Below are 7,686 nucleotides of genomic sequence, written 5' to 3' on the forward strand. Positions count from 1 at the left end.
TTTCAAGTGGTAAATGTCTTGGACCTACATTACGTCGGGCTTTATCCCACATCAAGCTGACACGCCTTGATATAACTGAAATACTGTTCAAAGCGGCGTTAAACACAACTCACTTGCTCTCAAACGATGAAATATGGTTACTGATAACAAATTTATTCACGTTTTAGATGGAAACAGTTTGGATTTCTCAGGGACAGAGTTCATTTTGGCATTTTGCGAACATAAAACTGGCAGGTCACAACCTGTGCTGACTATCATTAACAAGGGCAGTGACCCTACACCCGTTTTGATCTCAATGCCACACACGCTACAATACCTATCACCAATCCGGGCAGTCGTAAATACCTCCCTCACAATAGAACTTCCTGAAAGTCTCATACAAACTTACACATCGAAACGCAAACTTGCGATATTAGTAACTAGCCAACGGGACATCTATGTTCAGGGGTTTAACACTGGCCGGTTTTCTGTAGGCGGCTTTCTCGTCCTCCCTGTCGCCCAACTCGGTACAGAGTACATGGTGGTCACCCTCTGTGAAACGAACGTGTGCCTGGTGATGATTGTTGCTACTGAAGACGAGACATACCTGACAGTATATTTTCATATGGAAGTCTTTTGTGTTGTGAAGTTCCAAAGCGTTAAATACACTTCAGGATCATCGTTAAATATGTTTCTTGATAAGTATGATACATTGCAACTTCAGTGTTCTGCAGACCTTTCCGGAACGTTGGTACGATCCAATAAACGTGTCGCTGTTTTCTCCGGTTCTGATGTCACAACAATTGATTATTTCACACATACGATAGGAGAGGATAACATAATTGAGCAAATGCCTCCAATTCAAGCTCTTGGCACCCTTTACGTCGTTCCGATCATTCCCGACTTACCACGAACCTACCAAGCTAAAATACTAAGTATCGAATCCAACAATACCGTTCGCATCAACAATTATACATACTCTCTGTCCAGAGGACAGGCCAAGGTAGTTAAGCTTACTTCCCATGAGATGTATACTGTTATTTCTCAGAGCAAAGTCCTCGTAACAGTTCTAATCAATAACTGGGGTTATTACGAGCTACCCAACAACAACATAGATGGTAGCATGGTGATCCTTTACCCAGTAGATGAAGGACAGCGCTTAACCTCTCTTGGACACAGGATTAGGATGAGGTTTGAGGTCCCCAGAGGAAAGGTCGAAGTCGATGACATCTGGTACCTGGTTGTAACTGATGAAAGCTGTGACTCTGACGAAAGTGTCATACATATTAAAGATGAATCTTCAGGGTTCGCCGTTCAAGCATTTCGATTTAATGCATTGATGCAGAAGAGGTTTGATGTCGAAATGGATTCTTTTGATGGGTGTCCGGTATTCTCCGGAACTCTTTGGATGCGGGGGATGAAAACAGGATGCATGCTGCCATGGCCCGGGATTTTTGTAAGTATGGTTTAAAGTTGTGATTGCTTCCGTTACTATAGTCCTTGCCACTTGAAATAAAATCACGAAATATCGCGATTATCACTTAACGAAGATGGCTGCATGTGCGCTAAATTCAAAAAAGTCATTCCGCCGACAAGAGATACTATATAAAGAAATGACAGACATTGCAAAGTGCGCTTTTCAAGAAAGGTCAATTTTCTCAGCGATCACGATTATCATTGAGTTTCACATGGTTTCAATCCGGGTACGAATCGGCAGTCAGAATTCGAGACGACTTTCAACAAATCAAGGGCCTTCAGGCATGTAGTCTTTAAATATTTAATATGTGGCAAAAACGTCAAATGGTGGTCGAAAATCAATCCCAAATCAGATGACTGCGAGAGATGACCTTGGGCACATGCGCTTTAAATACTACATCTACGCGTGTTTTTCCTTCAGTTCGTGCAGATAATGTACCTACGGTGCACGAGATGCTAAATATAGTCACTCGCAGTCGGATTGTAACCACGTGATCAAAACTCAACGATAATGTTTCCCACTCTGCCTCTTTTGTTATTTTGTAAGTATTACTTATATTTTTTATTGGCGTAATGGCCTGTTTTTTCACTTTAAAAGTATCAGTATGCATTTAGCTGTCTTTGTTGATTAATGATTGCGATATTTCATCGTTCTCCTTCAAGTGACAAGGACAATACCTTTCAAAGCACCGAAAAGGCACATTACGCATGAATTGTTTTAAACAAATGAGTTAATCTAATATGCAATGTAGAACCGATTTAAAATTGCATTTCCATGTTTGACTTTCAATCACTCAATCAGACTGTATTAACCCCTTATACCCTTACAAATTCTTGCGACCTCAATATATGCTTTGTGTACTCCTAACGTGGTGTGTGTGTGTGTGTGTGCGTGTGTGTGTGTGTGAGTGAGTGTATGTGTGTGTGTGTGAGTGAGTGTGAGTGAGCGATTGAGTGTGTGTGATTGTGTGTGTGTATGTGTGTGTGTGAGTGTGCGTGTTTTGTTATTGTTTGTTTGTTGTTTTTTGTTTTTGGTTTGTTTGTTTGTTGTTCTTCTTCTTTTTTTTTCTTTTTTTATTTCTTTTTTTTTTTTGGGGGGGGGGTGGGGGGGGTGATGGTGTGGGTTGGGGGTGGTGGTTGCTCTGCGTTTTATGTTTTCGTCTAATACGGAATCATTGCTAAGAGCGTTTTCGACTCTATCATGAGCATGTGTTTGCGACTCTATCAAGCATGTGTTTGTGAACATGTGTCTGTGAATACCTTCCTGTTCCACAGACGCACACCCATCACAAACAACATGCATTTGTACCCTGATGAGAAGCCGAAAATATCACTATTCACATCACGTGTCCAGTAAAACCTAAGGGCAACCTGTTTTTTCCAGATATTTTTCAGAAACAATCTTTTTGTTTGAAACAAACAAGGGACGCGCATCATCAGTTTTCAAAGAGAACATATGTACACGTCTAATACAAATATATTCACGAAGGAAACATATATCTTGCAATCAAAATACAATGCTTTTACGTACACAACTGTGCCCGACATACTTGTAGCATATATACACACTAACAACTCACTCTTGTATTGACAGACACAGAGGGCGCCCAAGCTTTCGGAGAGTGAAAATGGAAATGTATTTTGTAATCGTGGCCAGCTGTTACTGATGTATTTACAGAGGAAGTTATCACCGAGCGTAGCTTCTGCATTGGTTCGACACTTTCTCAAGAGTTGTTGTACATAATGTTCCTACAGCAAATTTGAAACAAGGACCCTTCCTGGCTATGACTGAGAACTCTCCGTGGATTAAATAGGTGAGGTGAAAGGGGGATCATTGCACTTACATACCTACGTGAGGTGAGGTGAAATGGGGTTTAACGTCGCCTTCAAGAATATTGCATGCATATGGCGATGTGCATGCACGTGTGTGTTTGTGTGTGTGTGTGTTGCTGTTGTACTCGTCTGGACTAATGCCGAGTCACTTAATAGTGCTGAGATACCATGCCACAGATTAAAATGAATACCCAACTCAAACACCTTATACTGACTCCGAGCTGACCAGTCCTTGTTTTAGTCCCTGAATGCCGAAACCACGACTTTATGCTCTCCGGACAGACGCACTATGCATGTATATGCTGCGTGTATAAGTCCGAACTAATGCTGCTTTTATAGTACTAGCACACTGAGATACCATGCCGCAGTTTGATATGTATACCCCATTCAGACACTGTATACAGACCACGAGTTGTCCAGTCCTTGTGTTTTAGCCTTAATGCCGAACACCAGGCAGGCTAACAACAAATACCATCTTTTAACGTATTTGGCATCGAACCACCAACCTTTCGCTCACCGAGAAGACGCTGCAGTCACACGTCCACAGAGGCGGTCATATGGATTATAATCGTGGGTGATGCATATCATTGTAGTGTGTTCGTTTCAGCATTAAAACCAGAAATCCTCTTTCGTGTCGGTATTTTTCTTGCGTCTAACGGCGCATCATTCCATAGTTTGCATCTGTGTTTGCTGTGTCTGTCCATCTTGTGTGAGTGAGTGAGTTTGACTTTACGCCGCTTTTGAAAAGTATTTCAGTTCACAACGGTGTCATGAAAGGTCGAGGTCGCACAGGTTGTAAACGTCGTAAACCAACTACGAGCACGGGTATGGTACTGACAACCCAACGATTACAAGGAAGGCGAATCGGGTATTCAAACACATGTCAAGCAGATTCTGTCAATACTGTGAGACGCAAGTTTGCACAGCGAATGCGGTCATTTTTCAGAATATTCAATATAACAAAAGCCTTTATAACGTTGGTCTCGTTTCCATGGATACTCTTATAACCGTGGCAATGTGGCTAGATATATGTATACCTCTTCTTGTCATGTCCCACAGAAGAAGTATCATACAATGAACCGCAAAAGAAACGTCATCATGGATAGATACATGAGACACCTTATTTGTCCAAACACTGTAAACATACTTTGAGACATATAAAAAAGATGAAACTTGGCAAAACTGATCGTCAAGGTTGAAATTAAAGTGTCAAATGTTCTTAAAGTGAAACACAACACTAGTCTCTGAGAACATGGCATCACAAGTCAGTATCTCGTGTGTCCGCCATGTGCATTGATGACTGCCGTGCAGCGTCGATATATGGAATGGATGAGGCGGTTGATGAAGGTCATATGCACTTGATCCCACACTCTGAGGAACGCCTGACGCAGTTCAGCTGCAGTTGTCGGCCTTGGTCTGAGGTCATTCAGCCGTCTTTGAATCTCGTCCCACAGGTGCTCAATGGGAATTAAATCGGGACTGAGGGCAGGCCACTGCATGGTTCTGATGTCATTCTGCTGGAGGAAGTCTCTTGTTGCAGTGTGGGCACGGGCGTTAACTCGTGGTTGCGGCGACGTGCCATATGAGGTATGGCGTGTGGTCTCAAGAGTTGATCAATGTACCGAGCTGCTGTGACACCATTGCCTCTCCCTTGATCGTTGTTCCAGAAGACCACAGGGCAAACCCTCTGTGCAAGACCAATTCCACCCCACACCATGATGCTCGGACCACCCCACGAGCCTCTCTCAACAGTACGAGCATCCGAATAACGTTTCCAACGGCGTCGACAGACTCTCTCTCTCTCTCTCTGCCATCTGCTGTTGAGATACAGTAACGGCTTTCGTCTGAGAAGGGGACTCTTCTCCACTGCTGGTGGCGCAAATGCTGGTGCTGTGTTGCCCACTGAAGACCCGGTCCCGGTGATGACGTGGTGTCAGAATGGGACCTCGGTCTGGCCTGTGACAGTGGAGGTGTCTACTCGTCAATCGTCGACGCGCGGTGTCCGCCTTAATGTGTCGCTGGTGTGTCCCCTTGGTCTTCCACTACGTGGTCGGTCATCTGTAGTGTTTGTGGTCTGGTACCGTTGCTGGAGCCTGTATATTGTCCTTATGTGGACATGAAATGCATTGGCTACTTGCCGGGTGGTTTGTCCAGTTTGCAATCGTCCAAGGGCTTGGTGTCGCTGATTTCTTGTCAATCTTGGCATGTGGTAGCAATTCAATAACGAATGAATGTTATCCGATCTAGGTGGATTTTCAAACTCATTGCAATCTGATTGCAAAGCCACTGGCATTACCGCTCTACGATTGGCTCTCAGATGTGCATCAAACATGTGAATAATTATTTAAGTTTTAAAGATATTTCCTCGCGAATATTTTATGTCCGTATTCTGCCGGTAAATCCCAAATACAGAAAGACAGAAATTATTTTATTTTTATTTTAAAAATGTGCTTATGTCGTGAACAGTTTTGTTGACAGAATCCATTATTCAAGTGTTGCATGACGATTACATAGAAACATCACACGAAAGAAGAGGTTTATAATAGTGGACTATAGTGCATAAATTGACACTGAAGAATGTTGGTCTCGGATTGGTCAAATCATGTCATGTATCTAATTCCATTCGATCATCGGTCCCCAAAATGAGCATTCTCTCGTGTGGCACATTGCCGACTCGCTTGCAGTAAAAAACTGCGGTTTTCAGACACACTTCAGGGCGGTGCCGTTTGCATTTAGGTTGTGCCAACAGGCTCATCAGTGAATCATCATGTGAGTTGTGAACATAATTCGGTTCTATATACAAATTGCATTGATCCCGAGGATTTATGCAATTTGTATATAGCACGGTCACCTTGAACAACTATCTCGGCATCCATGCCAGGTGAAGAGTAACAGGGGTAGTTCAAGTTCAGCCATGTCGAAGTTTGGTTTGGAGAGCTAGTCAACCTGAATATGTATTTCTGTTACTGGGAAATTACTTCACACCAACTAGTACATTATTACAACTTCCTAATGATTTGTAAAAGAAAATTAGTTGAGCATTTCTTTATCACCATTTCTATAACCTTTGACCTCCACAATGGAAGATGTCATGCTGATGTTCAAGAAATGAGTCCAACCAGTGCAAATATGCAACAGATGGCAATGGTATAAATATACATCTATGATGGTTATTTCATCAATTCCTTTTGTAAAACTATGTATTGTAACCATTGTGTTGAAGTAGTCACAAATATAAGGAATTAATCTTACGTGAGTGGGTTTGGTTTGACGCTGCTTTGAAAAGTATTCCATCTATATCACAGCATGTCAGTTTCAAGTGGGAGGAAATCTCGAAGTGATGCAGGTTGTACCACTTTGAATATAAGAGTACGAGTACAGGTATGATGATGACAAACCAGGAAACATACTCTTGGCTAAACGGGATTCCCACGATCACATGATCAAGGGGCGCAAATGTGCACAACAAATTGTGTCGCCCATGCCCCCATAATTTACCTTGAACTTTAGTAATATTGTTTATGTTTGTCACAGCCTATGACCCATTTCGGCAGAATTTAAGATAGATGGCCTATTGCACTATGTGTAAGTATGCCTTTTCATAGAGCATTGTTGTCAAAGAGTTCTTGTCCTCATGGTAGACTGAACATAAACCTGCTGCTTGAGGTAGTCTAACTAGAGATTAGATTCCTCTCATTATAAATTGGAACCAAGCATTTTATCTGTAATTCGTCTACCTCAAATTTGAGGTTAATCTCCGAACTGTAGTATCATTGTACAATAGTGGACACATCCTCTAACGATATATACATGTATACCATCTGATGTGTTTATTATTCAATACACAGGTTGAATTTTTACATCTTTATATATCGAAAGATTCGAGTATACTCGTGATAATGGGGTTCCTTCGTTGGGGATAGACATACAAATAATAAAATTAAAAAAATATAAACTCGAATAAGTGTCGATGTACCAAGGAGATTTATGTAGAATACGCAAGTACTCATGCATAATGAATTACTCTGAATAGAAGAATCAGATCTTGTGTCCTTATTCCATTATTCCATGGGGACACAGGTCATCCATTATGCATGCTGTTTCTCCTCATGACGTTTGTAATGCATAAGCGAGTCACCATAAAGCTTAAAGAAGTGCAAGTACATATGGCTGTTGGCCACAAGCCGTGCATGTAATTCATCCACAAATTTCTAAGGATATTTGATATACGAAAACGGTTCAAACGGTTGATATCAAAAGATATATTTGATTATATCCCAGTCAGGTCACGGCAAGTACACTATCGATGGACTTTACACTTTCATCAACAAGGGAATAGAACATGGTATGTAAACCTATGTCACTTCTCCTGGGCTTTACCAAACGTATATAGACTCT

This window comes from Haliotis rufescens, unplaced genomic scaffold (assembly GCF_023055435.1).
Source record: "Haliotis rufescens isolate VD_foot unplaced genomic scaffold, xgHalRufe1.0.p SCAF_6, whole genome shotgun sequence".
Taxonomy (NCBI): Eukaryota; Metazoa; Mollusca; class Gastropoda; order Lepetellida; family Haliotidae; genus Haliotis; species Haliotis rufescens.